The sequence below is a fragment of the Lepisosteus platostomus genome, unplaced genomic scaffold (genome assembly GCF_059453375.1).
Source record: "Lepisosteus platostomus isolate fLepPlt1 unplaced genomic scaffold, fLepPlt1.hap1 Scaffold_42_H1, whole genome shotgun sequence".
NCBI lineage: Eukaryota > Metazoa > Chordata > Actinopteri > Semionotiformes > Lepisosteidae > Lepisosteus > Lepisosteus platostomus.
Genome location: NW_028291665.1, coordinates 504,206 through 529,341, shown reverse-complemented (window position 1 = coordinate 529,341; position 25,136 = coordinate 504,206). Strand labels below are relative to the sequence as shown.

The 25,136-nt window shown below is 45.2% G+C and overlaps 6 non-coding genes across 6 annotated transcripts; 3 read left to right on the top strand and 3 right to left on the bottom strand.

The window, feature by feature from the left end:
* The first annotated feature begins 3,559 nt into the window (after positions 1-3,559).
* On the top strand, positions 3,560-3,729 carry LOC148633899 (U1 spliceosomal RNA). Its single transcript, XR_015933862.1, has one exon. It is a non-coding gene; the product is annotated as a U1 spliceosomal RNA (small nuclear RNA).
* Positions 3,730-4,354: 625 nt separating this feature from the next.
* Positions 4,355-4,473, bottom strand: LOC148633898 (5S ribosomal RNA). Its single transcript, XR_015933887.1, has one exon. It is a non-coding gene; the product is annotated as a 5S ribosomal RNA (ribosomal RNA).
* A 1,808-nt stretch (positions 4,474-6,281) lies between these two features.
* On the top strand, positions 6,282-6,445 carry LOC148633897 (U1 spliceosomal RNA). Its single transcript, XR_015933852.1, has one exon. It is a non-coding gene; the product is annotated as a U1 spliceosomal RNA (small nuclear RNA).
* A 636-nt stretch (positions 6,446-7,081) lies between these two features.
* Positions 7,082-7,200, bottom strand: LOC148633896 (5S ribosomal RNA). Its single transcript, XR_015933889.1, has one exon. It is a non-coding gene; the product is annotated as a 5S ribosomal RNA (ribosomal RNA).
* A 1,291-nt stretch (positions 7,201-8,491) lies between these two features.
* LOC148633895 (U4 spliceosomal RNA) lies at positions 8,492-8,633 on the top strand. Its single transcript, XR_015933829.1, has one exon. It is a non-coding gene; the product is annotated as a U4 spliceosomal RNA (small nuclear RNA).
* Positions 8,634-18,319: 9,686 nt separating this feature from the next.
* Positions 18,320-18,461, bottom strand: LOC148633894 (U4 spliceosomal RNA). The gene has a single exon (XR_015933839.1). It is a non-coding gene; the product is annotated as a U4 spliceosomal RNA (small nuclear RNA).
* Positions 18,462-25,136: the final 6,675 nt, after the last annotated feature.

Below are 25,136 nucleotides of genomic sequence, written 5' to 3'. Positions count from 1 at the left end.
TCTTAACACCAGAGGTATCAATGACGGAGTTAAATGTCAGTGTGTCTTTGATTACCTCCAGCAGAGAGAGGGAGATGTGTTGATGTTGCAGGAGTGTGCTTTAGCCTATCAAGAGAGGTATAAAAGCTTTGAAGATAGGTGGGATAAAGGGCCTTCTGTTTGGTCAGGGGACAATAACAACAGAGCCTCTGGCGTGGCCATTCTTTTCAAAGGATGGGCTTTCAAATTGAAAAGTATTCAGAGGGTCATAGATGGCAGGTTGCTGTGTGTGGATGTGGAATGGGGGACCGTTAACCTGCGGCTAATCAATGTGTATTGTCCTACTGACGTGGGAGGAAGGGTGGAGCTACTCAAGGCACTCTCTCCCCTATTGTTAAGTAGCACAGACGTGATAGTGGGAGGGGATTTTAATTGTATCTTAGAGCACACAGACAGGCAGTCTAGCTCTCCGATAAAATTGGATTCCAGCTCACTGGCCCTGCAAAACTTAGTTCAAGACTTTAAACTCTCAGACACATATAGATGTATATATCCCACAACAGCAGGATATGCATGGTCAGGGAGGAATAGCAGCTCCAGAATTGACTATTGCTTTGTCTCAGAGAGAGTGAAAGTTGTTGGGGTCACTCTTCAGCCTGTCTTCTTCTCAGATCATCAGGCTTTAGGGTGTAGAGTGGAACTCCAGGGCGGGACTGTCTTTGGCCCAGGCCTCTGGAAACTCAACACAAAGCTGCTAGAGAACGAGGGGGTAGTATCCCGCTACAAGGAGAAACTATCACAGTGGCTGTCCTTGCAGTGTCTGTACGGGTCAGTAGGAGAGTGGTGGGAGGAGGTGAAGATGAGGACAAAGACCTTTTTCATGGCTGAGGGAAGGAAGGCTGCTGCCAGACGGAGAGGAGTGCTAGCCAGGAAACAGAGGCAGCTGCAGCGTCTCTACACGATGCTGCACAGTGGCTTCGATGTGCTCGAGGATATCACCCTTTTAAAAAAGGACATCCGGAGCATAGCCGAAGAAAGTAGTCGAGGAGTGCTGTTAAGAGGCAGAGTGCAGTTCTTGGAAGAAAATGAGAAGTGTACTCGCTTCTTTTTCAGGAAAGTGGTAGGCTCCAAGTCTGTCATGGAAAGTGTAGTTGATGAGGAGGGACGAGAGAGAACAGAGCCGAGTGCTATCCTCTCCTGCACCAAGGCCTTCTACTCAAGACTGTACAGCTCTACAGAGGTAAAGGATGAAGAAATTCATTTTTTTACCTCAAAGCTAGAAAACGTTTTGAGTGAAGAAGATAGGGAAGTACTTGAGAGGGATTTGACAGTAGAAGAGCTGAGACAGGCTATGGAGAGCTTACAGAAGGGGAAAACTCCAGGTGCTGACGGGCTCCCTAAAGAATTTTATTGCACCTTTTGGGATCTGCTTCAGGATCCGCTACTGGTCCTATTCGAGGAAAGATATAAGACAGAATTGCTGCCTGACTCCTTAAGAGAAGGCACTATCTCTCTCTTGTTTAAGAAAGGAGCAAAAAATGACATAAAGAACTGGAGACCCCTCAGCCTGTTAGGCGTGGACACTAAGATCCTGTCCAAAGCCCTTTTCCTGCACCTACAAAATGTAGTGGCCTCACTGGTAGGGAAAGAACAGACTTGTGGGATAGCAGGACGCCTGATGAGCGACAACCTGGCCTTGTTGAGGGATGTCTGTCTGTACTCTGAGGATCGCTCCCTCCCTCTTTGCATTTTAGGTGTAGACCTAGAAAAGGCCTTTGACCGCCTAAACCGGCAGTACTTAACATCGGGACTTGAGCACATGAAGTTTGGCCCCATCATGAGAAAGTGGATTAACCTGCTGTACACAGGTAGCAACAGCAGAGTCATGGTTAATGGCAATAGATCACGCCCCTTTGAAGTCTGTTCAGGGGTGAGGCAGGGCTGCCCATTATCCCCCTTGTTATGCGTTTTGGCTATGGAGCCCTTAGCCTGTGCCTTGCGCCAGGATCAGGCCATTAATGGGATACCAGTGCCTGGAAGTGGGGGAGGAGAGGTAAAGACATCTCTATACATGGATGACGTCACCCTGCTCCTCTCTGACAATGCCTCAATTAGCAGAGCTCTGCAGTGCTGTGATCGTTTCTCTTTGGCTTCCTCCGCAAAAATTAACAAATCTAAGAGTGAGATTTTTTATCAGAACTGGAGGGAGCCAAAAGAAGGACATGATCTCAGGCTGCAAGAGAAGAGAATTAAGGTCCTGGGGGTGTATTTTGGAGAAGAGATGGGAACAGTAAATTGGCAGAACAAATTGCCAATCTTAAACAAAAAACTGATGCAATGGAAGGACCGAGACCTCACCATGACAGGGAAGGTGCTGGTCATCAAAGCCGAGCTCTTGCCTGTCTTGAATTTTCTGGCTTCTACCTTCCCAATCCCACACCGTGTTGCGGCGGTGCTGAGGAGATTGATGTTTCAATTTCTATGGGGTGGGAAGCAGGAAAGACTCAGAAGGGAAATAATGTACAGGCCGCTACCCTCAGGGGGGAAGTCTGTCCCAGATATTGCTACGAAGCTGCTGTGCATTTTCCTGGCCTCTGTGCTGAGAGGCTTTGCAACAGCACCTGCAGCGCGTACCTGGACTTATTTTTCCAGGCTCTGGGTAGGTAGGGAGGTGTTCAGAGTGTGGGGTGTCAGACCCAAGCTGGACGTCCCACTCTCTGACACATGCCCTGCAATTTATGGGACAGTTAAAAGTTTTCTAAGATCTCACCCAATTGGCCATATTCCCCTCCGAGATGTCAGCGTCCAAAAACTGGAAGATTTCGTTGCACCCCAGAACAATAGGCAGACCCATGTGGGCATTTTAACATCAGCCCAAACAAGGAAGGTGTGGAAACACACATCCTCTAAGTTTCTGTGCAACATTCACAGAGATTTAGCCTGGAGTGTCGTCCACCAGTGCTTACCGGTACGAACTTTCTTGTACCGTAGGGGCCTCACCCCCAGCCCTCGCTGCATTAGGGTGGGCTGCGGCGAGGAGGAGACTGTATCCCATCTCCTGTGGTCCTGCTTTTTTGCTAAGGCCTTCTGGGCACAGTTTGAAGATTGGTTGCTGGCTCTCTCGCCCCAATTTACCCTGACCGCTGCTTTCGTCATATACGGCATCTCTCCTGTCAAACTTCCTCCTGACGTGTTTGACAGGATCTGGGCCGTGGTGAACAGTGGGAAAGTTGCCCTGTGGAGAGTGAGGAACATGGGGCTGTTCAAAGGCATCGAGATCCCAGTCAAGGCAGCAGGTAGCCTGGCCCTGTTCATCACCCGAGAGAACTATTACCTCAGAGATCTGTGGAGAGAAGGGAGGGAGGAAGCAGAAAATCTGTGGGAAATAGAGAGCATAGGTCAATATCTCAAGAAACTGTGAAAAACATTATCAAGTTTAAGTAAAGAATGTGATTTGCACCAGAAAAAAAGAAAATTGTTGCTATGTAACTGTTACCATGTCAAAATGTAATGAGATGTGATCATATATACTGTTTTAAGTATGTATATGAATGTAAAGCTTTCTGATTTGTGATGTCCTGTATTTTTTTGTGAAAAGAAAATAAAGTTCTTAAAAATCGAAATCGGTTCACCCAGGGCGAGGCTCGGCCATTGCACTCCGGCTGTGCTGACCCCTGCGAATTCCCCAAATGTGGGAATCTCGACTGCATAATTTCTGGTAGTGGGGGACTGCGTTCGCGCTCTCCCCTGATGTGCTTGGTCCAAAATCAGATACGGGAGGGTTAGGACACCACGAGCTGCGTGGCTGCGGAAGGATCCCGGTTCAACAGGAGTGGACGCCGCTGCTGCTTTTAGTTAGGGGTCCGGAGAAGCATCTCAAGCTAGTTCCACTACTCCTTCCGGACGTTCATTCCCTTTTCAAAGTCAGTCGTTTTGCTGTAGTCTGCGTTCTTTAGGCTGATTATCGAGGTTAGCCTTTATTTGGTCATGGGGGGCCTCGGTACTGTATGCTGAGTCTAAAGACAGTTTCACCCGTTTTCTGATTGCTCGGTTCTGTACCAGTGCAGACATGTCAAACAGTGAATGGCTGTACCTCTATTGTATCCGTGCTCAATGAATGAAATCGGTAACAAATGAATATATGTCTAGTTATACGAAAAACGAGTGGTTTATCGACTCATCTTCATTTGCAGATTTAGAGGCAGCTTCGATATTCGTTTTACAGACGGGTTTTTTTTTTGGAATATGGGTCACACGCATGCCACAGCAACAAAACATCTCTAGAGATGAGGCTATAGATCACCTTTCCATCCTGCAGGTTTTCCTCCCAAAGCCTACGGCACCAACGGCGACCCCTGCTGGCCGGGAGAGCAAAAGCTTACAGCACCTGGTATTCCCAGGCAGTCTCCCATCCAAGTACTAACCAGGCCCGACGCTGCTTAGCTTCCGAGATCAGACGAGATCGGGCGTGTTCAGGGTGGTGTGGCCGTAAACGAAAGCCTTGGCGCCTGACTCGCTACTTGAAGCTGTGTGTGGCGGGGGTTCCGTGCCCCCCCGAGCGGGACTGAAGGATCGTTCGTGTGCAACTCTTTGGAAAGGAGCTGCTTTCCAAATCGCATTGCGTGCCTGGATGTTGGCGAATGCGCTCCCTTGTGTTGGCTCGTCCCGCACTGGAGGAGGACAAACAATCTGCACGGAGGAGCACCAGGCAAGTCTTCACCAGACAAAAACCTCCAGTGCACAGCACTCTGGAAACATTTCGGGGCTTTCGCGTGTTTATTTCAGCACATAAAGCGCACCGGTCCAACACGTCGGCCGGGCGCGCGGCGCCTCCGCCCTCTTGTGGCCTTGCGGCGTCAGAGCAAGAGGCTCCTTCTCGCTGCCCTTCCGCTGTGTTGCAGGGCCCCGAGAGGGAACCCGGAGCGCGCACTTTGTGGGGGGCGGGGGACCGCGTTCGCGCTCTGCCCCCGGTCTCTTGCGCGAGTACTAAATCTCACGGACAGGGGGGCCTCGTCATTGATTGTTACAGGTGAGACGGGGATTAGGAGGAGACCCCGACTGATGTGTAAAGGGGAGCACTAACACCAGAGGGACACCCCCGGCGTCTCTTTTTGAGAGACGCCCTGGGGTTTCCTAATGGCCAAGGAGGGTCGGGACCTCGGTTTGACGCCTCCCCCGAAGGACGGCGCCTGTTTGTGCAGCAGAGTGTCGCCATCAGGAGGCTGGGGCGTAAGAGAGCCACACAGCCCGCAGGGTGAGCGCTCCCTACTGGTCCCAGTCACACCTCTTGCAGGAGCAGCAGCAACCGGAGCTTTTCCGGGGTGGAATCTCCTATCCGGGTGCCGGCCAGGCTCACACCTGCTGGGCTGCCCCGGGGGTGAGCCCAGTCGAGAGTCGCAGGGCCAGATCTAGTCACCGGGGAGAAACGATACAAGTGAAGGATTGCTCGGCTCTCGGCACTTGAAAAGACCGACAAATGTCTCGTTCCCGCCGGAGCTGAATGTACCCGCATGTGTGGTGTCGTCTTCTTCCCCCGCCCCGCTGTGTTTGCTGTATTGTCTCTGAAGCCGGCCCCCCCGAGACGAGACGGGCTGTTCCTGTGCCCCAATTAACACTTTACAGGTGCCATTCCCCGGCATTGTGGCCATTGTTGGTGCTCACACGCGATAAGATAAGGCGGAGGAGAGCGGGGCATGCCCAGCGGCAGACATTCAAGGAGGGGGTAGGGCGAGGTGAGGTGAGGTGCGACACGCCGGAGCCCCGACGCAGCTAATGCGGAGCACTTGTTGGACTGGCATCGAAAGGACGTGTGCGCACGGAGCGAGCCTTCCCTGCGGCGGAGCGCGGGAACTTTCTCCCCCCCTCCCGCTGCAGGAGTTGTGTGCACTGCAGCGGTGCCGAGAGAAAAGCACAGAAGGCAGCAGGCTCTGGAGAGCAGGTAAGAGACGGAGCCTTGTGGGCAGGCGAGCAGGCCCGTTTTTTGGAAATTGCTGAAAAGGTTTGTTTGGTGTGTGGCAGGTGCACGTCGCGAGCTTGCGTGGCCATCTGCCGGTCTGGAGTTATGCAAATGAGGCCGAATTGCATCCCGGGACATGCTGCGAATGCGCAACGGCGACTGCAGATGTGTAGGAAACGGCGCGCTCGTTTTCTCGTTTTGCCCACACTTTTGAGTGTTAGTGTGGCGTGTGAGTGTGTGAAAGAGTGGGCCCAGCAGGAGGCAGTGGCGTGCGGGGCGAGGAGGTGGCCTAGGCTGCGCGATTTGTGCTGTGGGTGCGGGCCGCTTGCAGGGGCCTGTTTAACTCATACTTACCTGGCAGGGGAGATACCTTGATCAAGAAGGAGGTTCACCCAGGGCGAGGCTCGGCCATTGCACTCCGGCTGTGCTGACCCCTGCGAATTCCCCAAATGTGGGAATCTCGACTGCATAATTTCTGATAGTGGGGGACTGCGTTCGCGCTCTCCCCTGATGTGCTTGGTCCAAAATCAGATACGGGAGGGTTAGGACACCACGAGCTGCGTGGCTGCGGAAGGATCCCGGTTCGACAGGAGTGGACGCCGCTGCTGGTTCTCGCTAGCTTTTAGTTAGGGGTCCGGAGAAGCATCTCAAGCTAGTTCCACTACTCCTTCCGGACGTTCATTCCCTTTTCAAAGTCAGTCGTTTTGCTGTAGTCTGCGTTCTTTAGGCTGATTATCGAGGTTAGCCTTTATTTGGTCATGGGGGGCCTCGGTACTGTATGCTGAGTCTAAAGACAGTTTCACCCGTTTTCTGATTGATCGGTTCTGTACCAGTGCAGACATGTCAAACAGTGAATGGCTGTACCTCTATTGTATCCGTGCTCAATGAATGAAATCGGTAACAAATGAATATATGTCTAGTTATACGAAAAACGAGTGGTTTATCGACTCATCTTCATTTGCAGATTTAGAGGCAGCTTCGATATTCGTTTTACAGACGGGTTTTTTTTTTTGAATATGGGTCACACACATGCCACAGCAACAAAACATCTCTAGAGATGAGGCTATAGATCACCTTTCCATCCTGCAGGTTTTCCTCCCAAAGCCTACGGCACCAACGGCGACCCCTGCTGGCCGGGAGAGCAAAAGCTTACAGCACCTGGTATTCCCAGGCAGTCTCCCATCCAAGTACTAACCAGGCCCGACGCTGCTTAGCTTCCGAGATCAGACGAGATCGGGCATGTTCAGGGTGGTGTGGCCGTAAGCGAAAGCCCCGGCGCCTGACTCGCTACTTGAAGCTGTGTGTGGCGGGGGTTCCGTGCCCCCCGAGCGGGACTGAAGGATCGTTCGTGTGCAACTCTTTGGAAAGGAGCTGCTTTCCAAATCGCATTGCGTGCCTGGATGTTGGCGAATGCGCTCCCTTGTGTTGGCTCGTCCCGCACTGGAGGAGGACAAAGAATCTGCACGGAGGAGCACCAGGCAAGTCTTCAGTGCACAGCACTCTGGAAACATTTCGGGGCTGTCGCGTGTTTATTTCAGCACGTAAAGCGCACCGGTCCAACACTTCGGCCGGGCGCGCGGCGCCTCCGCCCTCTTGCTGCCCCTGCAGCTGCTTCACTTTTCCCTTTAGTTGCCATCGATTTTTTTGTAGTGCTATACATATACGATTGAGGTATCTTAGAGTTCTCCTTCGAAGACCCAGCACTCTCTTTTCTTTTCCCAGTGTTACTCATATCGGACTTTTTAAACCTAAAAAAAAATCGTTTTTTTTCTTTCAATTATAACTGAAGTTTAAACAACTAGTGTTAAGTCCTTATTTTTCTGTAGTCAAAAAAAGCAAAAATTAACATTCAGGTCATGAAAAACTCAAAAAAACTCCCCAACCACTAAACTTTACCTCCCACCTGAGCGCCATCTTGAACGCCCCTACCACCAGAGAATGCTCACGATTTCGGAAGCTGTCTCCGGGACGTGCTGATTCCACACATCCTGAATAAATCATGATATTGTTAGTTGCTGTAGCTAGACGTTCAAATGAGTTTCATGGCCAGATGGACTGTTTCCTCCAGCGGTATAATATTGCAGTGAGACAGCACGATGCCTGCAAGACCATGTCACGCTAAACGCCACAGATTGTGTTTGTCCGTTCGTGTCAGTCGTCCCGCAGCCACGGGAAGTGGGACACAAACATGCTGCAATGCTTTCAAGACGTTAGGATTTGTTTGTGCAACATCCAAGAGGAGTACTTGTGGCTTGAATGTGAACTGTAAGTGCCCGCCCCCTTTCCTCTGTAGTGCATGAGTTCCTCCCGGCATGCCCTTCGTCATTGTTCTGTCATCTTGTATTTAAAGGGTTGTATTTCTGCTGCTGAAAATAAGCAACGGTTTTCTCACAACGCCCTTTGTTCCCAACGGAGCCCTTGTCTGTCATGAAATTCTTCAAAACCTCAAGCTAGAAGAAGAAGAAGACGACAAATATGAAGCGTTATAGCAACGACATGCCATGACACGATCGATAACGATTTCCATAGGATCCCCGCGGTTGCCTGGCAACCGTCAGCTTTGCGCAGTGGCAGTATCGTAGCCTGTGAGGTTTAGCCGAGGCGTGATTTTTGCTAGTTGAAAACTTTTCCCAATACCCCGCTTCCGCCGGTTTGCAATACAATCGGCGAAAGCAATTTTTGACAGTCTCGTCAGAGACTGAGCAAGGTGTTTAAAGACAGATTTGGTCACGGTGATATCATGGTAGAAAGAAACGAACTTGTTACGTGTCAACAGAAACGCTCTTTAGCTCTTTCAGCTTTATGCAGAGAACAGCGTCTGTCGAGATTACTTTTGTGTCAGCGCGAAACGCCGTGTGCTTGTCAGTATGATTTCATATTGCTCGTAGCGGCGCCTGGCTTTTGTCTGTCAAAAGTTAGGTTGCGCTTCTTCATGCTGCATCGTCGGCATGAGTGGAGCATTTTAAACGTCTGTACTTACTGCGCCCCATAAGAAATCGTTTGTCCCCATTCAAAAGAGATTGTGCGATGTCCTGCAGCGTTCGCAAAGCAAACCTTTGACAGTTTGAAAAGAGGAATTTATTCTGCTTCCTGTGCGTGCAGTAGTTACAAAGTTGAACGTCTTTACACGATCTGCTGCAGTTTTCAGTGGGTGGGCTTTGTCAAATGGCTTGGAAAAACGCACTGTGTTTCGGCTCGGGAAACATCATGAGCAGTGTCCTGCATGTTTTCTGTGTATAGCTGTCTTTTAACGCATACAGAATTCATTCGAAATCATTGATTTCTCCAATTAACAAGGGTCCCTTTTTGAACCTGCCAGAAGCATTCTTTCAATGTAACAGATTTACTCCGGGGAAGGGCAGCATGACATTGAGAGTAGCTCAAGCTTTCAGCACCTTTATCTGACTGCATGTATGCAGACACTGCTCAGAATCCCCTGTAAGATTCTCCTTCAATTACGTTTTGCAGTGCTTTAGCTCTTTCAAAAGGCTTCGCTTTGCTAGTCACAATCCAAGGCTCATGACAGCATTTGAAAACATTCGCAACTGCGTTGGCCGGGAATCGGACCTGGGTTAACTGCTTTGAAGGCAGCTATGCGCAACACTGGCTCGCTCCAGAATAAATCTCGCGTCGAGGGCATATTTTTTTCCATTTTACCGTGAGTCGGGCTCAGCTGCACAGAGGAGAGAGCAGAGCAATGAGGTCACGGGGACAGGGGAGTCACACGCTGGCGGTTTGAATACGCGGAAGATCACTGAGGGATCCACAGTATATGGACCCTCCGTGCGCCATCAGTCCGCACTCCGGACTCTGAATCCTGCCATCCGAGTTAAGATCTCGGCGGAACCTGAGGCGCAGTTCCTTCTTAAAACGTAATCTGGTGAGCATTTCTAGAATCGTACTTGTATAGATGCAGCCTTTAATGTGTTGCTAGGTTAAAATTGATGACTTCTTGTATTTCAGTAGGCAACTGCCCTCTTGATTTCGGATTTAATTTCTTTATTACAGGGGCGCTTTTATGAAGACAGAGTCATGTTCAGGTACTTTGCTTGATGGAGGAAGCTCATTTCGGACTCTGTGATCTGCTCACCTGGAAAGGTCTGCTATACTACTACAAGAGAGAAGTAGAGTCTGGAAGAAGGGACAATATTATGATGCTTTGGAAGATAATGTTTTTTTTTCTTATACTGAAAATGAAAGGTAGTTGTTTCTATATGGACTCAGTCTTTGGAATTTGTATATTTATATATTTCAGTGAACCCTCAGCCATTCCTTCTGTATTGTAATTCAGTTTCTCTTTTAAAATTCCTTCCCCACTTCTAGGACCTGCAGTTGCTGAACTCCACAATGGCTTCTATTGGAAAGTCTGTGACTGAGACCAAGTAAGTGTTCACTTTTTTATGAAACCATTATTTATTTAGGAGCAATGAGCAATTCTTATATAAATGCAATAAAATCATTATGCTCAAACTATGAGAGAGAAAATTAAGGATAATTTAAGAAATCAGTCTTAGCTTGTTTCTATACACAGATGGTATTATTTATTTTCAAAGGAAACCCGCGCGGATTCCCCTGGTGTGCAAGATGTACCTGAATACTCTTGATCAGCTTCCTGCTCACTTGAAGAGGGCGTGTATGAAGCACGCCACGGCAGAAAAGATCAGGATGGCCTCTCAACAGGCGAGGGAGGACATGATGAATCACCTGAAGAACGGGGTCATCGTGGATTACCACAGAATAGAGATCGTGTCTGGTGAGGCAAACAGGATAGTGGTTGTAAGACTGCTAGAGTCCTTGGGCCTTTTTGTACATGAGAAGCCTGAAGACACATTGGCAAGGTGAGATATTTTTAATCTGTAAGGCTTCTGTAGTTTCTTTTTGAAATCATTGTTACAACATATTATGTAAAAGCATGTTGAAAAGAATCTACCTGCATTCCAGCGGCCCTGAGCAAGAGGCCGCTGTCCAGGAGGAAGAGATGCCAGAGGCTGCTCTAGAAACTGAAACAGAAGCGGATAAGGAAGGGGAAGATGTGAGCTCTGAAGAACTCTATCAGCAGTAAGACTTTTTTATTTTTCAGATGTATCTATTTTTTACTAAAATTCTAATTTGTCTTATAGGTATAAAATGTTTAAACCGGTGTTTTATATCCTTACAGGCCCTGAGTAGTTAAAAAGTATCAGCAGGCCGGAAGAGAGTGGCCCAAGCTGGACTCTATAGAAAGCACTCCCTGGATGCTCCTCTCCTGATTGGATTCAAACAGTACCTTACCAAGGATCTGGGAGTGGCAAATTATTCTCAGGAGGTATTTATTTTTTAAAGGCATTTAAAATTAAGCAATGGTATCTTCATTGTAAATGTTTTTATTTCTTAGCTTAAAATTCACCCATGTGAAATGATGTCAGCCATAAACATCATGACTCTATATTTCCTACCTGAATCTATTCTACTTAAATTATTACATTATACACAATTTGAGTTCATTTTAAAAAGTAAAAGGTAATGAAAGGAATGCATTTTCATAAGAAAGATAATACCGATATGCATGTGATAATCTTCCTTATATCATGTAGTGCATCATTTGGACACTTTGTGGGCTTCAAATACAAAGAAAATCATGTTCTATGGTACAAGATAAATACAAAACTTAAGCTTCTTTATAAAGCATAAGCAATCATTTATTACATCGCTTCTTGAATTAAATCTTTTGACAAGAGGTAAGACTTCTGTTACATTTAAACCCATGTTTAGCTGTGTTTTTTAGATTTAACTGAACCAATTTCTGTGTGTGATAATGTCCTTGAATTCTGACAACATCACACTAAATTACATGATATAAAACAGCTAATGTTTCTAGAGATAAAGTTTCTGAGATGCTTCTAATTACTTTTTATTACCAGGGACAGTTTAATTCACCTTGTACAGTACTGTAAGACCAAGATGCTTTTTTTAAAAGTTATTTAACATTTTATAGAACTTTGTCTACTATGGCAACATGATGTGCTTGGTGAAACTTGGAAAAATACTGCTTGGCCACTTATCTTAAGATAAAGATAGGATAAAGGTTTATCTTTTGCACCTACCTGACCCCCAGGGAAGGCCAATGCTTTCTAAGTTGATGGTTCCCTACAGTAGACTGTACTTTAATTTCAAAGGTAATGTATATTGACCCAAATCAGTTTTGGAATCCAATCTACTGACGAGATGGAGCACATCCTTTTTTCAGGATTTTAGCATCATACGTTTGGTATATTTAGTCCCTAATGCTGAAAGAAATGATCATAGAACATTTGGACACTTTGTGGGCTTGAAATACAAAGCAAATCATGTACTATGGTACAAGATAAATACAAAACTTAAGCTTTTATTTTAATTAGATTTGTTTATAAAGCATAAGCAATCATTTATTACATTAATATATGTGAAAATAACATTTTAGCATCATACGTTTAGTATATTTAGTCCCTAATGCTGAAAGAAATGATCATAGAACATGACATCTAACCTTACCTGCGGTGTTTTTAATCCCTATTGCTCAATGCACGGTGAAAGCATTCCATACATGTGTCTGACAATGAGGAATGGGCCCCTGAGACAGTCATTTGCCTGTTTCACAAATGATCGTATTTTACTAGAGATTCTGTTTGGGATTCAGATGTGCATTCGGACAGCAATCCCTTTCAAGAAATGATACGTTCTGGATGAGGTCAAAGGTGCTGGAACACTGTATCTAGGATGTGTTTGCAGAGACTGTGTGTCTCCTGCTTCAATGCAGTGATAAACAGATGTGCTCCTTTAATTTATTGGTACATGCCCAGGGCAGTAAGCAGTCTGAGGATTTATTTCCAGATGGCATAGAGCAGTGAAGCAGTGAAGTAGTGCAAAACACTGGATCATTATATTATTAGAATCTATTCTACTTAAATTATTACATTATACTCAATTTGAGTTCATTTTAAAAAGTAAAAGGTAATGAAAGGAATGCATTTTCATAAGAAAGATAATACCGATATGCATGTGATAATCTTCCTTATATCATGTAGTGCGTCATTTGGACACTTTGTGGGCTTGAAATACAAAGAAAATCATGTTCTATGGTACAAGATAAATACAAAACTTAAGCTTTTATTTTAATTAGATTTGTTTATAAAGCATAAGCAATCATTTATTACATTAATATATGTGGAAATAACATTTTAGCATCATATGTTTAGTATATTTAGTCCCTAATGCCGAAAGAAATGATCATTTGTTTAACATGCACGGGTCTGTCTCAAAGGATGCAGTACTCCTGAAGGGTCTCAAACCCTACATTTCGGATGCCTAGCTGTATCCCTCACATGTGGCACCTCAGAATGACTTCTAACCTTACCTGTGGTGTATTCAGTCCCTATTGCTCAATGCACGGTGTACATACTGCACACATGTGTCTTGAGAATGAGGAATGGGCCCCTGAGACAGTCATTTGCCTGTTTCACAAACAGGGACCTGGACCTAGACCTGGCCCGTACAGGGCTCAAACCCGCGACCTTGGCGTTATTAGCACCACGCTCTAACCAACTGAGCTAACCGGCCTCACGACAGTGCTCCTCTCTGTGTTGCAAAAAATCAAACTCAGGGAATTTCTTTTGTCTTCCTTTGAATAGAAAGCCGTGTAATTCAGTGTACGGGCTTTCTCGTGCAGTTTCATGGTTCTTGTAACCCAAATCCTACACTGGCCTAAAGTGCCCCCCCATTTCACAGCATTTTTCAGCTGATTTAAAATGTACCTAAAGGAGAAGCATTATTGAAGACCATCAATTACCAAGAGCTTTTGTCAAAGGTTTTGGTGGTCATTTTGAATGACCACAGAGCGCTGTGACCTCGGTTTTACATCTCATCCAAAAGACAGCGCCCTTTTACAACACAGCATCTCCGTCACTATACTGGGGCATTGGGACCCACACAGACCTCAGGGTGAGCACCCCCCCGCCGGCACCATTAACACCGCTTCCAGCTGGAAGCTTTGTTTTTCCCTGTAGCTCATCCTCATCCAGGTACTGACCTGGCTCACACCTGCTTAGCTTCAGTGGGTATTCAGTTGCGAGTTGCAAGGGGATGCAAGTGATGGAGCCGCTCGCTGCAAAAGCCACTGCATTGGCCGGGAATCTAACCCGAGCCTCCCGCGTGGCAAGCGAGAATTCTACCACTGAACCACCAATGCTCAGTGCCTGGGCCTTCAAAAAAGACGCTTTTTTGGTGCTCTGTGCAAAACGCGTCGACATCTGCTTCCAGCTGCAAAATGTCATTTGCGGACGCTGAAGAACTTATTTCCAAGGCAGCGGGTACAAGCGATTGGGCGTTTTAAAACCACCAGGAACAGCAAAGAGGCACGCTTCTTTGCTTGTGCCGAAACACACCGACTGAAGGCGGACAACGTAGTCGGCAGGATTGGAACCTGTGCGGGGAGACCCCAATGGATTTCTAGTCCATCGCCTTAACCACTCAGCCACGACTACAGCAAGCCCCACCGCCGCTGCGTTCTTGCTACAATCTTACCTGGATCGCGAGGCGCCGGCGGAAGCCTATTTCAAAGTCGTTCTCCGTTTCAAAAAAACATTTCCAAAATACAAGCCTTGCAGACAGACACGCCTCAGAGGACTTAAGGGTGGCTTCATGTCGGAATGATAAAGTCTCCCCGTCCGGACATGAAAATGCCACTTTGTTACACACAAAAAAAGAATCAACAACAGAGAAATGCCCACAAGCATTTGAAAAGCCGCACCACGTCGCACTTGAAATAGCTCTTACATTAGTGGTAGACACAGGAATCGCCTTTTTATTTACGCTCTTACCAACGCGATGGAAAGCAAAACAAAGCAAAGCAGAGCAAAACAAAACGAACAAACGAAAACCCTCACGTCCCGCACTTGCATATAACGCTGTTACGTGCCCAAGCGGTATTGTACGTCATCCTAGCACTGCACCCCGGGTCGTACGGTATATGGGAACGAGCACACGCCACGAATCGTCTCGAATCACTCCCTACAGCTGTAAGGCGCCTTGAAGCGTGCACCCCCAACATTCTTCTTTGCGCATCTGTGAAAGGTAAACTCTTGAGCAAACTCTGAACCAGCTCTAAGGAAACTAATCCGATTAGACGTTACTTTGACTCATCCTTTAAGGGACCCTTGTTAATTGGAGAAATCAATGATTTCGAATGAATTCTGTATGCGTTAAAAGACAGCTATACACAGAAAACATGCAGGACACTGCTCATGATGTTTCCCGAGCCGAAACACAGTGCATTTTTCCAAGCCATTTGACAAAGCCCGCCCACTGAAAACTGCAGCAGATCGTGTAAAGGCGTTCAACTTTGTAACTACTGCACGCACAGGAAGCAGAATAAATTCCTCTTTTCAAACTGTCAAAGGTTTGCTGCAGGACATCGCACAATCTCTTTTGAACGGGGACAAACGATTTCTTATGGGGCGCAGTAAGTACAGACGTTTATAAAGCTCCACTCATGCCGACGATGCAGCATGAAGAAGCGCAACCTAACGTTTGACAGACAAAAGCCGGGCGCCGCTACGAGCAATATGAAATCAAACTGACAGCACACGGCGTTTCGCGCTGACTCAAAAGTGATCTCGACAGACGATGTTCTCTGCATAACGCTGAAAGAGCTAAAGAGCGTTTCTGTTGAGACGTAACCCATTGGGCAAAAGACGTATAATATACGTCTATTAAACGCATATCTTAGACGTCTAAATGTGGTCTACAATTCGTCTAGAATGAAATTCTAATATACGTCTAAAGTTAAACGTCAATTATACGTCTATATTTAGACGTTCATTATACATAAATGGTTGGAGTTCTATTATACGGATAAATTTAGAGGACTATTATACATATATGGTTGGAGTTCCGGATAACTTTAGAGGTCTATTATACGTATATGGTTAGAGGTCTATTATACGGATAACATTAGAGGTCTATTATACGTATATGGGTAGAGGTCTATTATACATCAAAGATAGATTTTATAGGTGTAGAAACAAGTAAAACAAGCCAATGATTAGGTTTAGAAATGTATTCTGAAAATACACATTCACACCTGAAACATATGTATTTCAAATTATACATTGTATACAATCAATCAACAATCAACATATGGGCAATAATCATAAAAACACAACTAGTCTTAAACTTCAGCTACAAATTCTGGTAACATGGCAATATACAGTATAGTAATGACAAACACAAAACTAATTACATTAACACACTAACTCAAAACCACATTTTGATTCAAATATACATTTTAAAATGTACAACTTCTATATTTCCAAGAAAAAAATATTACATAAAATATAAAATATTACAATGGAAGTTAAGACGATTTTTGTCCACTATTTGCAAACCCTGTCTAATTGTCCTAACAGTTAGAACCAAAAACCTATTATTTTCAGAGTCCAGATCTCCTGGCCCCCTGCCTTGCATATGCATTCTTCAAGTAACACATTGCGTGCTCCTTTATTTCTTTTTCTGTTGATGTAGGGTGGGACTTCAGCACCGCAGCTAGGAGAAAATTATATAATATTACTTCCCAAATAAATGATGATTAATATCTTCTTTAGTATAATCTAAAAAATGAACGGTTTACTAAGCTCAAAGCTGAAATAAATGTATAAAATTTGGCTTGCATCATAGCAGTTGAGCAATAAAGTCTGTCCTAATTAAAGAGTACCCAAAGTTTGAAAGTACAACATAGAATAAGAATAAGAGAAACGGCAAAACGATTTTGTGTCATCTTCCCCATTCACACTATTTTATGTGCCATTTTTTTGCTTATTCACATACTATTTTAATCAAAATAATATTAAGAAAGATCTGTATGTATTCAGATAGTATTATTATTGTTCATACTTACTCGTCAAAAGAGGATTGCTGAGATATTTTCGGATATACTTTTACGTTTGAAAAACGTGTCCAAAATGGTGACCAACGAATACTAGCAATGCATTGTGGTATATAACCGGAAAATATGCTGGGTTCGATATTTTCTCAACGTATGCGTTTATTAATGTTGTCGATATTATGGTTGAAATTTAACATTGATAATACATCGCTGCTATGAGCTGATGTGCAATTTTAACGCATGCAATAAGTAAGGATCGGTCACTGTTGTATGGTATTATATATAATGACATTATGGAATAGGATGGGGACAGGCCTGGCATCACGGGGGGAGGGGGGAATGTCGCCCCTTCAGTTTTGGGCAAAAAGTTTTACCTAACTTAATTTGCACCCTAAAAAAATAGTTGTACTTTGTCAATGGTCAGACAACACTAAATGACACGAACAGTCACTCAGTCTGTTTGATAGGCAGGAGGGCTATCCGTCCAGGAACTGCACATATTATTGAGTGTCAACATTACGATCCTGTTTGCTCAGGTGGACCGATTCCTTGCAGTAGTTTATCATTATACTTAAAATCGTTTTATAACTAGGACTAGTTATAGCAGTCTGTGCTTTCTGTTGGTTTTACAACATTTTTTTCTTAACGATTCAGAACGTCCATGTAGCTGCAAAAATGAACGCTTATGGTACTTTTCGCTCCAGGCAATACAAACCTTGAGAGTGACGAAAAATGTGAAACTAAACTTCATCGCAAATACCAGATTGCTAGTCGTTATCTTCTATCATGAAGCACTAATCAATGGCATAGCTGCGAGATTTCATTTGGGTAGCTGCACCGTACAGCTCCGTTTCAACTGAAATATCACTCCCCCCTCAGAATTTCAGACGCCCCCCTACAGATTTTTCCTCGGGCACCGCGCACTGATGGGGGACTTTTGTCAAGAAAATAAAAATAGAAACTCTATAGGCACTCAAACATTTTACTGTTTTTTTTCAGGCAGGTGGCAAGACCCCCTCAGCAAAACCCTTGTATGCCAAGCTGTGGGCATTGATTGTGTGCCGCAACTAGGAGTATACGGCACTCTGCACAGTGTACGAAGTAAATTATTTTCGCAGTAATTAATTTATTATATTTACTATATTTATTATACACGTGTAAATTAATTGCTGCGAAAATAATTTACTTCGTACACTGTGCAGAGTGCCGTATACTCCTAGTTGCGGCACACACGATACATACAGTAAAAAGCCTCAGGCACTGTGTTAGATGTGTTTTCGACGTTATATATGCGTTTGTTAATGTCGTCAATTTTACGGTTGCAATTCGACGTTGATTATACTTCGAGGCGACGTATATATACGTATAGCCGTAATTTCACCGTAAATATACGTATATTCGACGAATCAATGCCCACTGGGAACAAGCTCGCTTCTTTCTACCATGATGTCACCATGACCAAATCTGTCTTTAAACACCTTGCTCAGTCTCTAACGAGACTGTCAAAAATTGCTTTTGCCGATTGTATTGCAAACCGGCGGAAGCGGGGTATTGGGAAAAGTTTTCAACTAGCAATAATCCCGCCTCGGCTAAACCTCACAGGCTACGATACTGCCACTGCGCAAAGCTGACGGTTGCCAGGCAACCGCGGGGATCCTATGGAAATCGTTATCAATCGTCTCATGGCATGTCGTTGCTGTAACGCTTCATATTTGTCGTCTTCTTCTAGCTTGAGGTTTTGAAGAATTTCATGACAGACAAGGGCTCCGTTGGGAACAAAGAAACCCGTTGATTCTTTTCAGCAGCAGAAATACAACCCTTTAAATACAAGATGACAGAACAATGACGAAGGGCATGCCGGGAGGAACTCATGCACTACAGAGGAAAGGGGGCGGGCACGTACAGTTCACATTCAAGCCACAAGTACTCTTCTCGGATGTTGCACAAACAAATCCTAACGTCTTGAAAGCATTGCGGCATGTTTGTGTCCCACTTCCCGTGGCTGCAGGATGACTGACATGAACGGACAAACACAATCTGTGGCGTTTAGCGTGACATAGTCTTGCAGGCATCGTGCTGTCTCACTGCAATACTATACCGCTGGAGGAAACAGTCCATCTGGCCATGAAACTCATTTGAACGTCTAGCTACAGCAACTAACAATATCATGATTTATTCAGGATGTGTGGAATCAGCACGTCCCGGAGACAGCTTCCGAAATCGTGAGCATTCTCTGGTGGTAGGGGCGTTCAAGATGGCGCTCAGGTGGGAGGTAAAGTTTAGTGGTTGAGGATTTTTTTTGAGTTTTTCATGACCTGAATGTTAATTTTTGCTTTTTTTGACTACAGAAAAATAAGGACTTAACACTACTTGTTTAAACTTCAGTTATAATTGAAAGAAAAAAAAACGTTTTTTTTTAGGTTTAAGAATTTCGATATGAGTAACACTGGGAAAAGAAAAGAGAGTGCTGGGTCTTCGAAGGAGAAGTCTAAGAAACCTCAATCGTATATGTATAGCACTACAAGAAAATTGATGGCAACTAAAGGGAAAAGTGAAGCAGCTGGAGGGGACGTGGAAAGAGTGCTGGAGATGCGCTCGTACGCGAGCGTTCGCAGCCCAAGTGAGACTCAGCTGCCAGAGGAAGAGCCGGAGTCCCTGCCCAGCACACCTGTGAAAACCCCGGCAGCCAAGAGAGGAAGGGGCGACCTGACGCTGGAGGAGCTCCAGACCAACATCTTCAACATGATGGCACAGAGCATGGGTGAGCTGAAGGAAATGATTTGATCTAATACAGTCGCAATCGAAAGTCTTAAAAAGTCCATGGACTGTGTGTTTAAAGAGGTTGAAGACTTAAAGAGTGAAGTAAAAGTTCTTAAACAAGTAAATACCAAACAAGAAAAGCATATTAAAGAACTTGAATTGAAAGTGAACGATGTAGATAGATACCGTCGATGATGGAATTTAAAATTATTTGGAGTTAAAGAGGAACGTGATAAGGACCTTGTTGCAACAGTGAAGGGTATCTGTAAAAGGAACCTGCCGGACCAGGAGGACGTAATATCGGCCATTGACTTTGTTCACAGGCTCGGGAGAGCGAACATGTCTGGGCAAGTGCGCCCCAGATCGATTATAATACAGTTCACCAAGAGGACGGCGAGGGACATGCTGTGGCGAGTGGCGAGGGAGAATGAGTATTTGAATGGGAACAAACTGAGGTTTGCAGAGGACCTGTCTGCCGCGGACAGGAGTACCAGGAACCAGCTGTGGCCCCAGGTTGAAGCTGCCAGAAGAGAGGGGAGGAGAGCCTACTTTGTGGGAGCGAGGGCCTTTGTGGATGGGAAGGAGATTTGCTCCCAGTGACTGCTCAGTTAATGATTATGTTTGGTTATATTTGTTATACCAGTATATACTAGTGTTTCTTTAGTGTTAGTTTGGAATGGTGTAGTTAAGTGTTAAGGACTGTTATAGTTCTGGTTGTTGTAACAGAAGAAATAAGGTTCTTGATCCCGAGATGAAGTAAAACAGATGAGTTTATTGCATGCAAGGAACAATAAAGCCAAAGTCTTGTTTCCCGCAAGAAACAACAAAACCGAAGTATTGTTCCACGTACTGTTACAAACTTTTGGGTTATATAGTGTTTTCTTCTCCGTTTCTGACGTCACTCGGTCTGATGGTAAAGAGGGGGGTTCATGGTATTTGGCCAGTTTACGATGTTCTGGGCAAATGGTCAGTTTAACATTACACCCAGGGGGGTTCCTAGCTTGCATCTGCAATCCTTATCAGTTAACCCCCTTTCCTGCCATAAACCCCAGCTTGTGACTTAGAAGTCTAAACCCCCTACAGAAAGGATTAAATTCAAACCCCCGTCTTCACATCTTTCTTCATTCCCCCCTTATAAAATATGGCATACGTCAGTGTAGCCTATTTTTATAAATACAATGTCAGGGCAGATCTTTCCTTTCTTGGCGAACAGGTATGTATTGCCATGTCATTGTACGTTCCACGGTTATAGCAAGATGTGATACATTTTTTTGTGAATGTGATGATTACAATTATACATATAAACAATACTACTCCTACGGATAAACACTATAAAAAGGTTCCACCCCAGGCCCCAAACACAGACTTTACCCATACTGAAATTTCTGTCCCTCATTGTAAATGTGTTGGGCCAGATCTGAGATGTGCTCAGAATTTTCAGGAATATATGTGCAGCATTCAGTGCCAATTACTGCACAAGTTCCTCCTTGGGCCGCCAGTACATAATCTAAAGCTAGTCGGTTCTGCATGGCCACTGTTCTGAGGGCTACCATTTCATCATTAACAGCCTTCAGACTAGATGAGGTAGAATTTGCTAATTCTTCTAAAGTCGAGGCCATTTGAATTAACTCTCGACTCAGAAAGTTCATGCCGGCTTGTGGAAATATTATACCTAAATAATATTCCCAATCAGCCAATTTTCTTTGTGGTCTGTGGTTAGGTCCGAAGGGGCTGTGGATTTGAACACAGATATGAGGAACCACATATCCTAAATAACATGAGCCAGACCACTGGGCTGGCAACCATGGGTAGGCTCGTTTTCCACAAATGAAATATGTTCCGTTTGGCGCTCCCCATGCCTCTGAAAATAAGAAACTTATACCGAATTGTGGGGTGTGCCGATCCCATCCTGGAATTTGGAAGGTAGAGGTGGATATATTTGCAGCGATGGTAAGGTTGCAACGACTCCATCCAACCAAGTGCAGACCATTAGTGTGCTGAAAACATATGTTTCCCTCACGTTCCTTATTTAGAGTCAGGTATGGTGGTGTATGGCTTCTGTTATATTTAGGAGCGTAAGAGCCTGTGAAACTCGTGGGCTCTAAGCCTCGCTCCTGTAGATATTGTAATGTTGTGCAGGTTAAAGTCGTGTTATGGCAACCCCCATAGTTTGTCATATTAAAATTTCCTAAATTATCCCTCCAAATGATCATGCCTATGACTTCCTCGCGACGCCAAGGAATGGCTCCCATAGGAAGTCCTCCCTGTACATATTTGGGTAATGCGGCACACACCCAGCAGGCACTTTGGTTGGTTTTCTTAGCTAGGATAGGAGAGGCCTAAAAAGGAATTAATTCCATGTTCTCCTTTGTGGGAGAGATGATCATTAATTCCTGCGGAACATAGTCCTACAGCAACAATTATTGTTATAAACAGAAATGATTTCATTCTGAGTCTGTAAATGGGGATGAGGCTCGTCGGCAGTGTGGCGCGTGGATCCAGCGATCTTTTCCTTCCACTCGAACCGCAGACTCGGTTGTCAACAGGATCTGGTAGGGTCCGTCCCACCTGGGCTGGAGAACCTGTGAAGGAAATTTCCTGATCCACACCCACTCTCCTGGGATGAGGTCGTGCCCTCCTTCAGGTGGTGGTCCCCACGCCTCCAGGACCTGCTCGCGGGCTCCTTGTGTGGCCTCTGTCAGCAACTTGCAATAATACAAAGGAATGGTTGATCCATCTGAGGAAACCCCAGTCTCAGCACCTGTAAGAGAACTTGATTCAAATTATTAAAGGCGGCTTTTGCTGCGGGAACCAAGGCAATCTTGTCCTTGTACTGCACTCCCCCCTTAAGCAGATCTGTTAAGAGTTGTGCTCACCCTGTAAAAAACATTGCACCCAGGCCCTGTTAAAATTTCACAATGCTAGACACAAAAGGGCCTTATCATAACTGCTTCTATTAGACACTCTAAAGCTGAAGCAACTCAGACTTGTGGGTTTCCTCGTCAGGGGAAGCACTCAGAATACCATCAACATACTGAGTGATCACAGCCAGTTGAAGCCACGTGATACCCTGTTCTGCATAGTCATTCTTTGTAATGCATAATATTCCAACCCAATAGATCTGGAATAAAACCACCCATTAAAATCTGGTACTCGGCAAGTAAAACTTGCTGTCCCAATACTCCTGTGGCCTCCTGCCATCTTCCCATATACATTGCTCTATAGTACACTGTTGAACAGAGGAGTGAAACAAGCAGGACAGTAGTGCTCCAGTATCCCCTAACAGAGAAACCAACACTCCATTAACAGTACATTTTTATCCACTGGACTGGGACAGACTTAGGGAGGCTACAAGGGATTTACAGGATCTAATCGTTAGGTAAACAGATTTTCTCACAAGACGTTATTCTCCCCAGTCTCGATTCTAAACCTACACCGTTTCAGCATGTCTGGTTTCGAGACATTCGAATAAAACCAAATTGTTTCCATTATTGCAACTAATTGTATAAATTACAATTTATAATAATTTATAATAATACAAAAACTGTTTAACTACTTTTACGTCCACCTGCACTGTACTTATACGTTTCAGACGCTCTTATATTTTCCAATCTCCTTAAGTTGATTTTCGTCAAGTCTCTTTAGTTACGTCTCTAGCCAGTCCCGCTGGCTAAACACACTCACACCGTCATTTAGTATACCAAAACTCACAGTTACACACATACATGCCGGCACACAAATTCATAAAACACACATACACATCGAGAATATATTTTTCTCTTCGTAATACAATGTGCTGTATTCTTGTTTTACTTCTACATGAATCCTTTTAATTCCTGAAGCGCACTCCAGGTTCGCTGCATTTCTAATTTCGGGTGCGGTACTTTAGCCCACCGGTCAATATCTTACGGTTTTGGATTTGATCGTATGGGGGAAATCAGGGAAGGTAGGTGCGATTGCAGACCCCCTCGACGGGGTGCGAGACAGTGTTAGAGTGGCACTGTCATCAACGGCGCCAGCCCCTGCTACATCAAGTCCTTTCCCACTTCGAGTGAGAGTACAGATCTGCGGGCGCCCTCCCTCTAACAGGGGAGACCCTGATCCGTCTTTATCACACTCATACCAAGTGTTATCCCAATCAGACCCCCCTTCTCCATATGGCCACTGAGGGAATTGATCCCAATTATTTTCGTTTCCTGCCTGTTTGTTCCCCTGTGGGAGAGCAGGATATAACTTAGTCGCTGGCTGCAGCACATTAACCAGTGCAGCGTGACCAGGAGTTAATTCCTTCTTTAGTTTCTCATTCTCCTGTACTGCCTCTTTTAGCTTTTTTTCTATACTCTTTCGTAGCGATTAAAATATCTTTTCTTCCGGGTTTTTGTTTTCCCCGTAAACACACTTTTAAGTCACATCCCAATTTCTTTTTTTTTTTTCTCATGTATCTGCCACCACTGGTGCCGGCCGTGCACCAGGGTGGGAGCTACATGCTTGTGCTTTTGCCAATCAATACTCATATATGCTTTCTTTACAGGCGTCTTCGCCCCCAAATTCCCTCTGACAAACTCAGCTTTTTCCATATTTTTCTCCTTCTTTTCCGTCAACTTACACTTTTCCGATATTTAAACGGACCCTTCCACCACTTTCTCAAACCATCAGTTAGCGCACATGTTCGGTCTCTTTAAGATTTACTTTTGTCGTGTGTGAGGTAACAGCTCATTCAGTAGGGGGATGTTTTCACTTGGAAAAACCTGTGCATTACTGCACTCATTCAGCCAAGGGCGTCTGTTACCTCCAGATCTAAATGCCTCTCCGAGACTTTAGAGAGGACTTACACCGCACTGTTCACAGGTAAGAAACGAGACCTCGAAAACCCCCTTTCTTGATCAGTAATTCACCATCCCCAGAACGCCAGCATCGCTGCTTTTGCCCCGGGGTGGACTTACGCACTGAGCTCAATCAGGGCGATTCTCGGGTCTCAACGTCCTTTAAATCCTGCTACTTAATGCTTTGCTCTTTATTATGAGGTGTGTTTATGTTAGTGTCGTGCGTGTGTATATGTATTTCACAAACAAGGAAAACACCAAAAACATACATACATATATCTCTTCTACTCCTGTTTCCTTTAAAACAAAAAAAAAAACCACGCCACGCCAGAAACCACGCCACTCCAATCTGTGCACGATCAAGGCGTAGCTAATCTCAGGACCCCGGGCGTAATTAAAGCCCACACCAATCCTGGATTATACGTGCATTTAATGCACCACTCAGCTCCAGAACCCCGGGCGCAATTAAGGCCCACACCGATCCCGAGCCACAGAACTCCGGGTGCAATTAAGACCCAAACCAGTTCTGACCTTCAGAACTCCGGGTGCAATTAAGACCCACACCAGTCCTGAACTACGTGCATTTAATGCACCACTTGCTCTAGAACCCCGGGCGCAATTAAGGCCCACACCGATTCTGAGCCTCAGAACTCCGGGTGCAATTAAGACCCAAACCAGTTCTGACCTTCAGAACTCTGGGTGCAATTAAGACCCACACCAG